This window comes from Nomascus leucogenys, chromosome 19 (genome assembly GCF_006542625.1).
Source record: "Nomascus leucogenys isolate Asia chromosome 19, Asia_NLE_v1, whole genome shotgun sequence".
Lineage (NCBI taxonomy): Eukaryota > Metazoa > Chordata > Mammalia > Primates > Hylobatidae > Nomascus > Nomascus leucogenys.
This window is the reverse complement of record NC_044399.1, coordinates 42556843-42570969: the sequence shown is the minus strand read 5'-3', so window position 1 is coordinate 42570969 and position 14127 is coordinate 42556843. Positions and strand designations below refer to the sequence as shown.

The 14127-nt window shown below is 43.0% G+C and overlaps 1 non-coding gene and 1 pseudogene across 1 annotated transcript; one reads left to right on the top strand and one right to left on the bottom strand.

Annotated features, from left to right (window-relative positions):
* Positions 1 to 1346: 1346 nt before the first annotated feature.
* Positions 1347 to 1453, bottom strand: LOC115831596. The gene has a single exon (XR_004027123.1). It is a non-coding gene; the product is annotated as a U6 spliceosomal RNA (small nuclear RNA).
* A 10656-nt stretch (positions 1454 to 12109) lies between these two features.
* LOC115831489 lies at positions 12110 to 13750 on the top strand (annotated as a pseudogene).
* Positions 13751 to 14127: the final 377 nt, after the last annotated feature.

The window sequence follows — 14127 nt, the reverse complement described above, 5'->3', positions numbered from 1 at the left end:
AAAGCTAAAAATGCAAACCACAGGGGAAGAGAAGATATTTACAATGCATATTACAAAGAGCTTATGTTCAGAATATATAAAGAATTCCTATAAACCAATAGAAAAATGGGCAAAATCTTGAACAGGCTCTTCACAAAAGAGGATAGTCAAATGACCAATGAACATAAAAATGTACTCAAACTCATTAGAAATCAGGGAAAAGCCGGGCGCGGTGGCTCATGCCTGTAATCCTAACACTTTGGGAGGCCCAGGCGGGCGGATCACAAGGTCAGGAGATCAAGACTATCCTGGCTAACACGGTGAAACGCCGTCTGTACTAAAAATACAAAAAATTAGCCGGGCGTGGTGGTGGGCGCCTGTAATCCCAGCTACTCAGGAGGCTGAGGCAGGAGAATGGCGTGAACCCAGGAGGCAGAGCTGGCAGTGAGCCGAGATTGCGCCACTGCGCTCCAGCCTGGGTGACAGAGCAAGACTCCGTCTCAAAAATAAATAAATAAATAAAAAATAAAATAAAATAAACACTGAAGTGGCGGGGCGCGGTGGCTCACGCCTGTAATCCCAGCACTTTGGGAGGCCGAGGTGGGCACATCATGAGGTTAGGAGATCGAGACCATCCTGGCTAACATGGTGAAACCCCATCTCTACTAAAAATACAAAAATTAGCCGGGCGTGGTGGTGGGCTCCTGTACTCGCAGCTACTCGGGAGGCTGAGACAGGAGAATGGCGTGAACCTGGGAGGCGGAGCTTGCAGTGAGCCGAGTTCGCGCCATTGCACTCCAGCCTGGGCGACAGAGCGAGACTCCGTCTCAAAAAAAAAAAAAAAAAAAAAAAAGAAATCAGGGAAAAGCAAGTTTAAATTACATTGAGATATACCATTATACACTCACTAGGATGGCTAAAGTTAAAAGCAGAAAACACCAAGTGTTGATGAGAATATGGAGCAGCTGGAATTTTTCTATATCAGAGGAGTGGAAGCATAAATTGATCTAACCACATTGGAAAACTGCCAGGAGTAGCCATTAAGTCTGAACTTTTGACTTAGCAATTTCATTCCTAGGTATTTACTTAATAGGGCATATATGTGGTGTACTAAAAGATATATTCATGAATGACCATAGCAGTATCATTCATTATAGCCCCAAACTGGAAACAGTCCAAGTATTTATAGATAATAGAATGGATGCATACATCATACTGTATTCATAAAATGAAATACAATGTAGGAATAGAAATTAATGTACTTTTACCCACTTAAATGCAAGCAAATCTCACATGAATAAAAGAAGTTGAACGCAAAAGTATCCATAATGCATGATTCCATTTATTTATTTATATATTTATTATTTTTTTTTAATGAATGCTTCATAAATTTGCATGTCATCCTTGCACAGGGGCCATGCTACTCTTCTCTGTATGCATGATTCCATTTATATAAAGTTTGTAAACAGGCAAATCTATGGTATTAAAAATCAAGAAGGTGATTTCCTTTGGGGAAGAAGGAGAGAATAGCTATTGGGAGGGGGCAGAAGGGGAGTTCTGGGGTGCCAGTCATGACCAATTTCATGCCTTGTTGGTGGTTACATGGTGTGTACACTTTGTGATAATTCATTGAGCTTTATACACTTATGATTTGTGCACTTTTTGGTATCCATTTTATACTTCAATAGAAAAAAATAGTCTTTAAAGGGAAAACAAAAACCAGAACCATTTTAAAACCCCTGCTATAAGAAGACAAAGATGAAATATGAGTACAGGAAGAACACTGGTTCTGAGTCGGTGTTGTATCCTTGCTAGATTAGTGACATTAAACTTGATCAGTGTCGGCCGGGCGCGGTGGCTCATGCCTGTAATCCCAGCACTTTGGGAGGCCGAGGCGGGCGGATCACGAGGTCAGGAGATCGAGACCATCCTGGCTAACACGGTGAAACCCCGTCTCTACTAAAAATACAAAAAAAAAATTAGCCGGGCGAGGTGGCGGGCACCTGTAGTCCCAGCCACTCGGGAGGCTGAGGCAGGAGAATGACGTGAACCCCGGGGGGCAGAGCCTGCAGTGAGCTGAAATCGCGCCACTGCACTCCAGCCTGGGCGACAGCGAGACTCCGTCTCAAAAAAAAAAAAAAAAAAAAAAGATCAGTGTCACTGATCACTTGATCATACTTGATGTCGCTGAGCCTCAGTTTCTTCATTTATGAAATAGGAATGATATCACAATACTTTCTTAGAGGACTATTGTGAAGGTCAAATGAGAGAATGCGTACAAATGCACTTTGAAAACTAAAATATTTGTTTATGAGTAGTCATGCCAAAAAAAAACTAAAACAACCATCACATATAATAATACATATATTAAATGACAAAAAATTCAAGGCCATTTTTCCTTCACAATTTGTTCTCTCAAGAAATCATCTATCCCAAGCACAGCTGCTTTTTTTTTTTCTTTTTTTTTTGTTTTGTGACAGGATCTCTCTGTGTCACCTAGGCTGAAGTGCGGTGGCACTATCATGGCTTACTGCAACTTCCACCTCCCAAGCTCAAGTGATCCTCCCACCTCAGCCTTCCGAGTAGCTGGGACTGTAAGTGTGCACCACCACATCTGGCTAATTTTTTATTTTTTTAGAGGTAGGATCTCCCAATCTTGCCTAGGCTGGTCTCAAACTTCTGGGCTCAAGCTATCCTCTCACATTGGCTTTCCAAAGGGCCGGGATTACAGTCATGAGCCACCACACTCAGCCCTCACAGCTGCATTTTTAAAAAGAAAAGAAATAATCTAACATCCAACTAAGAATCAGGTAACAAAGGCCTCCCATACTATTTAATCCTCATGGGTCACCAACGGATGTACTGTATAGCCGTGCAGATATGTGAGTCTACAGATAAATTTAGAAGCTTTTCATGGCCATGAAATAGTGGCATCTTGATACAACTGACTTGTCTCAATGGACAAGTGTAGGAAGCCTTTTTCTTACTTTTAATCTGGATGTCTCAGTTACAACTATTTTGGTTGCAAATAACGGAAACCAACTCAAGCTAATTTAGGCAAAAAAAGAATGTGGAGATGTCTCACAAAACTCAAGGGCGTAAAGTAGTTGAACTTCTGGAATCAGAAACTCTCAGCCTTGAAGAATCCAGGCAGAGCTGGCTCCTTTCTCTCAGCCCTACTCCCTGCTTCATTCTTCTCTCACAACTAACTGGCTCTCTCTCCTTCCCTGGGCACAGAATGGAGAAAGGTGGCCTGAAAGCTCTCTGAGTTGACAGCATTTCCTCTCAAAAGACCAGCTTAGCCTGATGGACATTTTCTTGGTCTCAAATCAAATTTCCCAGGAAAAAAAAAAAGTTTGGCCTGACTTAGGAAGAGTGACCACTCTGGTCTGGTCAAATGACCAGACCTCCAGTGTCATTTAGTACCAATGTGTCTGTTGGAGACCCATCCCACTGGGCAGTGGGTAAAATTCTCAGAGGAAGCGGGTTATGATCTGGGAATACACCCACAAAAGTTATGATCCTAGCCTCTGGGACTACAGTCGAGTTGAGAAGAGACTACATAACATACCTAATACAATTAGAGACTAGCACAAAACAGTATATAATTAAGTATAAAATTGCACAGCACAAAAACATTACTACTGTAGCTCAGGAAAGAGAGAGGAGATCCTGTAATCTGTTGTGATCAGCAGAGATGATAGAGGAGGGAGAGAGGGGGCTATAGTGAGCAAACTAGCAGGATTGCAGAAGGTGGTTCAGGTTGTTAATTGGTAGGAAATTAGCTTAAAAATATTTCTCTTATGTCTGATTACTAGCTTCTAGTTGGTGTTGAGTTCTGTTGAAGTGTTGGGAAATTATAAGACACATTGCTTTAATTGAAGTTGTTCTTTTCTATAATCTTATAGCATTTTCTATCCAATATACTTTCACTCACTTCAGCTTAAGATACAGAGATTAGGTTTCCTGGGGCCATTCAGCTATTTGTCCCCATTGAGAAAGTATTTTGCAATAAATCTAGCAATCATGTCTAATACTTTATGTTGGTTTTTCTATATTGTCCTGAATGATGGTGATTAATAGCAAACAAACCATAATACAGTTGCCCAAATATGAACAAACGTGCATATTCATGTAGCAACTGAAATTCACAAAAGTGCTTAACTTTATAATATAATCACCCCACAGTAAGTAAATAAAAGTAACACTGCAAAGTTATTGTAAAAGAAAACTGTTTCGGTGGTTGTATATAATCTTCTAAAGCACACAAAGAAATATGTCCAGGAGAAAGTAACAAAAATATAAATACATTCTTTTATGACTTATGAAATTATTATAATTATAAAATTGACCTATAAAATTATGAACAATGACCTTTATTTGGTGTTTCCTTGCTATAAATTGTATGAATTTGGTATTGACAAAATCACCAAAATAGTTGTCCTTCATGGGTAGAGACAACTATGATAGAGTTTGAAAATTATACTCAATTTATTGTTTTTTATTTTTTCGAGACAGACTCTTGCTCTGTCGCCCAGGCTGGAGTGCAGTGGCACGATATCGGCTCACTGCAACCTCTGCCTCCCAGGTTCAAGCGATTCTCATGCCTCAGCCTCATGAGTAGCTGGGATTACAGGTGCGCACAACCATGCCCAGCTAATTTTTTGTAGTTTTAGTGGAGACAGGGTTTCACCATGTTGGCTAGGCTGGTCTCGGTCTCCTGACCTCGGGCAATCTGCCCGCCTCAGCCTCCCTCCCAAAGTACTGGGATTACAGGCATGAGCCACTGCGCACATCCCAATTTATTAATAGACAATTGAATTCCAAAATAATACAATGAAAAACAAGCTTTAGCAGATGGCTTTCTCCCTCTCTATAGCTATTTACCGGGTCGAATTTAACCTTAAGATATAGTGATAAATATAAATCTATGTAGAGAATTTTCTCACCTAGTCTATCCATTTTGCATCCTTTTCTAAATAGTGCTCTGAAAATAATTATTTTTTAATTTTTATTTTAGGTTTGGGATACATGTGAAGGTTTGTTACATAGCTAAACATGTCAACGGGGTTTGTTGTACATATTATTATATCACCCATGTATTAAGCCCAGTACTCAATAGTTATCTTTTCTGAAGAATTTTGTTTGTTTGTTTGTTTGTTTTTTAGACAGAGTCTCGCTCTTGTTGCCCAGGCTGGAGTGCAATGGCATGATCTCGGCTCACTGCAACCTCCGCCTCCTGCGTTCAAGTGATTCTCCTGCCTCAGCCTCCCGAGTAGCTGGGATTACAGGCGTGTGCCACCATGCCCAGCTAATTTCGTATTTTTAGTAGAGATGGGGTTTCGCCACGTTGGCCAGGCTGGTTTCAAACCCCTGACCTCAGGTGATCCGCCTGCCTTGGCCTACCAAAGTGCTGGGATTATAGACATGGCCACCATGCCCAGCCAGAATTTTTTTTTTTTTTTGAGTCAGTATTACCCTTTGTGATTTAGACTAGAGTGCAGTGGTGCAATCATAGCTCACTGTAAACACAAACTCCCAGACTCAAGCAATCCTCCTGCCTCAGCCCCCAGAGTGGCTGTGACCACAGGTGCGCATCATCATACTTGGCTAATTTTTAAGTTTTTTGTAGGGACTGGGTCTCGTTGTGTGGCCCAGGCTGGTCTCAAATTCCTGGGCTCAAGTGATCCCCCATCCTTGGCCTCCCAAAGGACTAGGATTACAGGCATGAGCCACTATACCCAGCCTGAAAAGAATTACTCTTTTTTTCTTTTTCTGAGATGGAGTTTCACTCTTGTCGCCCAGGCTGGGGTGCAATGGCATGATCTCAGCTCACTGCAACCTCAGCCTTCCAGATTCAAGCGATTCTCCTGCCTCAGCCTCCCCAGTAGCGGGGATTACAGGTGCCTGCTACCATGCCTGGCTAAGTTTTGTATTTTTTAGTAGAGACGGGGTTTCACCATGTTGGCCAGGCTAGTCTTGAACTCCTGACCTCAGGTGATCCACCCACCTTGGCCTCCCAAAGTGCTGGGATTATAGGCATGAGCCACCGCACCTGGCCAAGAATTATTCTTTTAATCTTTAATGTCTTTTTTTATCTTTCCACTTCAAAGATAATGAGGGCTATTTCAAGGCATTAGCCGGACAATTTTTTTTTTTTTTTGAGACGGAGTCTCACTCTGTCACCAGGCTGGAGTGCAGTGGCATGATCTCGGCTCACTGCAACCTCCGCCTCCTGGGTTCAAGCAATTCTCCTGCCTCAGCCTCCTGAGTAGCTGGGACTACAGGCGTGTGTCACCACACCCAGCTAATTTTTGTATTTTTAGTAGGGATGGGGTTTCACCATGTTGGCCAGGATGGTCTTGATCTCTTGACCTTGTGATCCACCCACCTTGGCCTCCCAAAGTGCTGGGATTACAAGTGTGAGCCACTGTGCCCACCCTAGCTGGACTACTTTATTTTGGTTTTGCCACTAACAGTAATTGTGTTAGTGGAGAGGATGAAAAAGTTGGAAGGAAACATTGACAAAACTGGCTAGATATGGGGAATTATATAGGAGGCTGAATGGGGAAACTGTTATGTCTTGACAGAGGTAATAAACTAGAGTGAGCTTTGGGAAGAGAAAATTTGGTTTAGGGTGTATGTATCAATTAGGATGCTTTTGGTTGCAAGTAACAGAAAATTCAACCAAAAATGCTGGGCACAGTGGCTCACACCTGTAATCCCAGCACTTTGGGAGGCTGAGGTAGGCTGATCACTTGAGGTCAAGAGTTCAAGACCAGCCTGGCCAACATGGCGAAACCCATCTCTACTGAAAATACAAAAATTAACTAGGCATGGTCCCAGCTACTTGGGAGGCTGAGATAGGAGAATTGCTTGAATCCGGGAGGCAGAGGTTGCAGTGAGTGGAGATCGCACCACTGCACTCCAGCCTGGGCAACAGAGGGAGACCTTGTTTAAAAAAAAAAAAAAAAGAAAAGAAAATTCAACCAAAAGAGGCACATAAAATAAGAAAAATTACTATCACACTTAATGAGAAATTCAAGAGTAGAGTGATTCCAAGGTTGTTTAATTCAATAGCTTGACAATATCATCAATGGTTAAGGTCCTTTCCACATTTTCACTCTTTCATGCATAGTGACTTGCTCTTTGTCCTCTAGTTTGGTCCCTTCATGGTCACAAATGGCTGTCATAGCTCCAAGCATCACATCCTTACAAAATAATAATAATAATAATATAGCTAAAATTTGCATAGTACTTTTGATAAGCAAAAGACTGCTCTAAGTACTTTACATATATTAATTCTTTTGGTCCTCACAGCAACCCTATGAGTTGGTTCTATTATCCCATTTTACAGATGAGGAAACCGAGGTACAGGGATATTAAATAATTTGCCCAGAGTCACTAGGTAGTGAGTGGCATAACTGAGATACACTGCAGGAATCTGGGTCCAAGAAAGGAAGAGTGGGTATCTTTTCTCATAGTCCTCATAAAAATGAGGACTATGAGGAACTATTCTTACAAGGATTATGAGGAACTATTCAGGATCCTCCACCTCCAGCATATTTCCTATCAAGTGTCATTAGCCTGACTTGCCTCACATGCACATTCCTAAACCAATCACCCGAAAGGGGGAATGATATTATCATAGATAGCTTAGACTGATTAAGATTAATCTCTGGGGCTGGGGAGCAGCTCAGTCTCCCCCAGAGCATACCTCAATTAAGTGAGGCTCTATAGCAGGATACAAGATCGAGTTAGGGAGGCTGCCAAGAAGGCAACCAATAGGAGAGAAGTGCCATGGGATGTTGAAATGGACAAATCCAGTAGGTAGCTGAGGACACACCAAGAGGATGGAGCTGGTGCTCCACACTTGGGGCTCAGATGCATTGAGGCAGTAGTTGAAGTCATGAGAATGGGACACATTTCCAGGGAAGATATCAAAATCAGCAGACTAAAAACTGAACCTTAAAAAATTTGGTGGGAAGGATGGTTGAAGCAATAAAACAAAATGTTCAGAATTGTTTAAGCTATGTGATAGGTACACAGGGTATATTATATAATACTACTCTCTCTAGTTTTGTGTGTGTCTGAAATTTGGAGTAAAACGGTTTGAAAAAAACAAATTCAATTCCAGAGCCTTTGCAAACTCTCTCTCAATATGAAGGAGCCCCCGTCCTTAGTCCCCAACCTCTCGGTAGACTTGTAATTCAATCCTTGTATAAGGTTTGTATCTACCCCCATATTTTGGGACAAGTTCTGGTCCCAGACAGGGAGACAATAAGAAGCCCTAGTGTGCCCTCTTACTGGCTCATTTTCCAGCCGTTTTTGCTGCTGGTTGGTTCTGGTAACTCAGCTGGGAGTCTCTTGCATCCTCTCCTGTAACCATTTCTATCTGGCCTCAGAGCCTGAACTTTTCAACCCTGATCTCCAATCTTCCTACGCCCAGGTCCTGATAAGTTACCTGCCTCGAGACCAGTTACCTAATTGCGAGGATCTCTGCTTACTTGCCAGAATTAGGCCTCTATGTAAAGGACATTAAATACGGGCCTTAATATAAAACCTTTTTTTTTTTTTTTTTTTTTTGAGACGGAGTTTCGCTCTTGTTGCCCAGGCTGGAGTGCAATGGCACAATCTCTGCTCACTGCACCCTCTGCCTCCCAGGTTCAAGCGATTCTCCTACCTCAGCCTCCTGAGTAGCTGGGGTTATAGGCACCTGCCACCACACCCAGCTAATTTTTTGTATTTTTAGTAGAGATGAGGTTTCACTATGTTGGCCAGGCTGGTCTTAAACTCCTGACCTCAGGTGATCCACCCGCCTCAGCCTCCCAAAGTGCTGGGATTACAGGCATGAGCCACCCGACCCAATATGAAACCTTTTAAACTAATTGCACTGAAGTCCTGCATGACTCTTTCACCAAGAATTTTCGATTTGCAGGTTTCCTACAACTATATCCCTGCATACTTGTCGAATAATAGACTTGTGATTTTACTCCTATGTTCATCTCCTTGATGTCTGCTCCAGTCTGAGTCCGCTGAGATTCCTTTTTTTTTTTTTTTTTTTTTTTGAGATGGAGTGTCGCTCTGTCGCACAGGCTGGAATGCAGTGGGTGAGATCTTGGCTCACTGCAAGCTCCGCCTCCCGAGTTCACGCCGTTCTCCTGCCTCAGCCTCCAGAGTAGCTGGAACTACAGGCGCCCACCACCACGCCTGGGTAATTTTTTGTGTTTTTAGTAGAGACGGGGTTTCACCATGTTAGCCAGGATGGTCTCGATCTCCTGACCTTGTGATCCGCCCGCCTCAGCCTCCCAAAGTGCTGGGATTACCGAGCACAGTTTCACTAGTAGGAGAAAAAGAGCTTTCAGACAAGTAAACGGGAAGAGTTGCTGCAGATGTCGAAGGAACATAAGGGAAAAGTAGCGCAATGTTGCCTTTAGGTTTTTGAAGCATGAGCAAACCACCATATTGCATGAGCAAATGGCAATGCTATGATAAAGCAAAAGATGAAGAGTTGGCAGAAATGTATACTTTATTGTAAAAAGAAAAAAACATAACAAAGTGAATGAATAATGTAAATGAATTTGGGCATAAATGCTAAACTGCTTACACAAATGGCTGTTATTAGAGTTTTCCACAGCCAAGCATATTTAAACATTTAGTAGTGTTGCAGCATTTATAGTTGGGCTCCATGTGAATAGTTTTCCTGATACCACCCACTGTGTTATAATCATAATCTCAATCATCTTATGTGTATGACACTCACTTTAAAACACAAAGGAGGATCTGCTTCTGAGGAAGCCAGTTTTGGCCTCCTAGGCTGTGGGGATTGCATGTAAGATCGTGATAGCTTGATCAACTTCCTCTCTAAGGAGGAAGCAGGGTTGGAGGACAGGCCCAGGCTTCAGGTCGTAGCACTGAGAAAAGGAAAAATGTCCAGCAAACTACTAGAGATCCTCCAAATGCAATTCAAGAAATACTTATCAAGCATCTATTGTGTGTGATTTACAACAAAAGAAACGATGTCCTTGCTGAATTGGAGGTTATAGTCCACAGCAGGGGTACGACCTCCTCCATGCCTTTTTTTGGGCAAAGGGTCTCTGGTGAATCCTGTGGATTTCTTCTCAGAATAACATTTAAAAATACATAAAGCTCATTAAGATTACAAAGGAAAACCAATTATAATTAAAGACAGTTATCAAACAAGTACATTTGTGATATGCTGCTTTTTTTTTTTTTGAGAGAGAGTCTCACTCTGTCACCCAGGCCGGAGTGCAATGGCATGGTCTCAGTTCACTGCAACCTCCACCTCCCAGGTTCAGGTGATTCTCCTGCCTCAGCCTCCCGAGTAGCTGGAACTACAGGCACGTGCCACCACACCTGGCTAATTTTTCTATTTTTAGTAGAGACAGGGTTTCACTAGGTTGGCCAGGCTGGTCTCAAACTCCTGACCTCATGATCCACCTGCCTCAGCCTCCCAAAGTGCTGGGATTACAGGCATGAGCCACCACGCCCAGCCTATGCTTCTTTATTAATGCATGAAATAACAAGATCTAGTGATGAGTATAATAATTATAATAATTTCAAAAGAGTGGTGAGTATAAATGACATCTAGCGAGATTGTGATGCTTGGTAAAGACTGGGAATCTCTGCTCTAAGCAACTTGTGACCTCGCCGTTCCCTAATTGTTTGGCCTCCCTTGCAGCTAGGGGTGATCATGTGATTTCCTCACCCAACTTTTTCTACATTACATTTAATACTGTTTTTATTTAAAACTATATATCAGGGAGTGATTTGCATTACTAAGAGATTCTAAAGCTCTTCATTGGCTCTGGAGAAAGATGTTACAATTCCCATCTTGCAGAACAAACCAAGGCTCAGAGAGCTTAGTTACTAGCTCAAGTCACACAGCTAGTTCGTAGCAGAGCACATTCTGATGGTACTCAGGGTTTATGACACATTACGTTTATGATAGTACACACCAGTTTTCAAAGTTGTGAATCTTGTTGGGCTTTCTTTAATGGTTTAGTATTTTAAGCAAATAAAGCATACAACAAAGTTAACCTTCATATCTGTTCTGGGGTATCTCCATACTTTTTTTTTTTTTGCTCTTAGTGATTGAAAGTATGAATGATATGGAATTATCAGCCCACCTAAATGACTGAGTTTTGTATTTATTTTTGGGTCAACCAAGGGAAAGTGAGAAGGAAGTCAAGCAAGCCAAGAAACTGTTCTCATGCCTTTCTGTGGTTGCTTGTATTCACAGGAAAAGGGTCCCTAAATGTCTTCAGTTTTTTATCCTTAGCATGGTTCCCATTTTAGAAGCTGAGGTCTCAGACTCCCTTCTGCTTACATAAGGGGTGTCAGGCAATGGAGTGTGATTTAAGAAAATTTTTTTTATAAGTCACTTCAATAATACTTCCTGCGGACTGTATGATCTCATGGTGATAATAAAGGGGACAGTGGAAATGTGAGATATATATATGTTTTCCCAACATGCAAAAGTGAGGAAATGAATTTACTTTACATCTGCCTCCATTATCCTGTGCCAGAGGGTCTCAAACATTGATGCACATAAAATTCATCTGCAGGCCGGGTGCGGTGGCTCACACCTGTAATCCCAGCACTTTGGGAGGCTGAGGCGGGCGGATCACTTGAGGTCAGGAGTTCGTGACCAGCCTGACCAACATGGTGAAACCCCGTCTCTACTAAAAATACAAAAATCAGCCAGGCGTGGTAGTGGGTGCCTGCAATCCCAGCTACTCGGGAGGCTGAGGCAGGAGAATCGCTTGAACTTGGGAGGCGGAGGTTGCAGTGAACCGAGATTGCACCACTGCACTCCAGCCTGGGCGTCAGAGTGAGACTACATCTCAAAAAAAATAAAAAATAAAAAAAAAATCTGGGGAGCTATTTTAAAATTCACCTTTCTGAGCCTTGTCCCCAGAGTCCCTGATTTGTAGGCACAAGTGGACCTGGGAATCTCTATCCCAGAATCCCAGATGATTCGGATGCTGGTGGTCTATTCACCATGCTGTAAGAAACACCATTCTCACACAAACTTGATGAGTAGGTTTTAAAAATCTGAATTGCAGAGGCGGAGCCGCCACCCTGCCGCGACTTTCAGACTCCGACCATGGCCTCACGCTGGTGGCCGTGGGCGCGCGGCTGCTCCTGGGGGCCGGCGGCGCGGGCCCAGCTCCCCCGGCCTTGCAGGGCCTCCGGGGCCGTGCGCCGCTGCCTGCCGGCGCCCGCGCTCAAGCTCATAGGCGAAAGGGATTTGGCTTGTCTCAGATACCCTATTTTAGTCTTGTGAAACGCTTAACATCTGCCTGTCCAAATGTATATAGCATATCACGGTTTTATCACACAACCCCGGACAGTAAAACACACAGTGGTGAGAAATATACAGATCACCGATCCTTTCAAATTCGGTTGCAGAGACTTGAAAGGTCTGTATGAGGACATTAGAAAGGAACTGCTCATATCAACAACAGAACTTCAGGAAATGTCTGAGTACTACTTTGATGGAAAAGGAAAAGCCTTTCGACCAATTATTGGGGTGCTAATGGCCCGAGCATGTAATATTCATCATAACAACTCCCGACCCGATGTCCAGTTTTCACAAGCTGATTGCTGAGAAGGTTCTAGGCGGCGTCTGTTAAAAAGCATTGCTGTCTGTTAATTTGACATGTGCAAGCCAGCCAGCGCGCCAGAGCCTTAATTGCAGAAATGATCCACACTGCTAGTCTCGTTCACGATGACGTTATTGACGATGCAAGTTCTCGAAGAGGAAAACACACAGTTAAGATCTGGGATGAAAAGAAGATACGGTTTTTTGGTTTTTTAAAATCTCTTACCGAATCACATGCTTTTTGGACCGCGTTTGCTTTTCAGATTTGTCTTATTAAAAAATAAAATATGCTTGCTCAAAAAAACAAAAAAACCCGAATTGCAATTAAGTCTTTGTTTCTGTCGTCCTTATGACGGCCTGGACAATTGTCCTATTACTTAATTTGCCCCTTTCTATAAAACATTGACAGCCCCTAACCTGAATAGCACTCTGTTGGGTCTAAGCTTAAATTGTCTGCCCAAACAATTACACCAAAGTAGGAAATAGGTTTAAGTTCTTTTAGGACATTCGGATTAAAAATATATATATATAAATAAAAATATATATATATCTAAGTAAGTATTAGAATACCTCTATTACACTTTTGTTTCTCGTTTGGAGAATTAACATGGGAGCATCATCTAATTTGATAGCTGGAGGAGTCATGTTCACTTTCCCCATCGGCCTGTTAAACCCCTATCATTCATTCTTGACTCATCCTGTGTCTTTGTGAAGCCTTTCTTGGTAAACCTTTCCACAAGGAAGACCCTTTATGTCATCACAGCCCTTGTGCATGTTTCAATTATGGTACCTATCATCTTGTACTGCGATTGCCTAATTTATTTTTGTATCTCCAGCTCTACATACAGTGCCTGGCAAACAGCAGGTGCTCAATAACTGCGAAATGAACAAGTCCATGTCAAGAGACTAGGCTGGGAGTGTTAAAAATCAATGCTGATTGAGAAACAAAATACGGAAATGTCAAGGGCTGGTATAAAAATAATCTCTAATAGCACAAAATCCTCCTGAAGGGAACACCTGTCCCACTTTCTCACGTTGCTTTCCAGGTTCTTCCGACACCCCAATTTCCCGCCCGCTCTTCTTTCTCCGGGGGACAGGTCAGGCAGGTATCCCAGCTCGGCGGCTCTGATAGGTCGGCGATGATTTCATTGTTAGGGAACATCCGGGCCTTTCCCCTCCCCGCAACACCTCCCCAGAGCCCGGCCTTCCCAGTTTCCCACTCTCGCGTGCGCCCCACCCGCGGCTGAAGCAAAACAACCGCCTCTCCCCTGCCCACTTCTTGTCCTCGTCTGAGCCATCCCTTCCCGACTCCACGCCGAAGAGAGACGTTTAGATCCTCCAATGAGTGCCTAGGAGGACTTTCTTAGCCAATCAGTAGCCAAGCCCCTGCAATTCCGGGTGGGACCAGGCGTCCACACCTATAGCTGGACTGCTCGTTGGTCCCTTATGGCGCTTCTTTTACGCAAGGCTTAGAGGTCAAATACACGGGGGCATGGTCCTCACAGAACAGAAAGGATCCG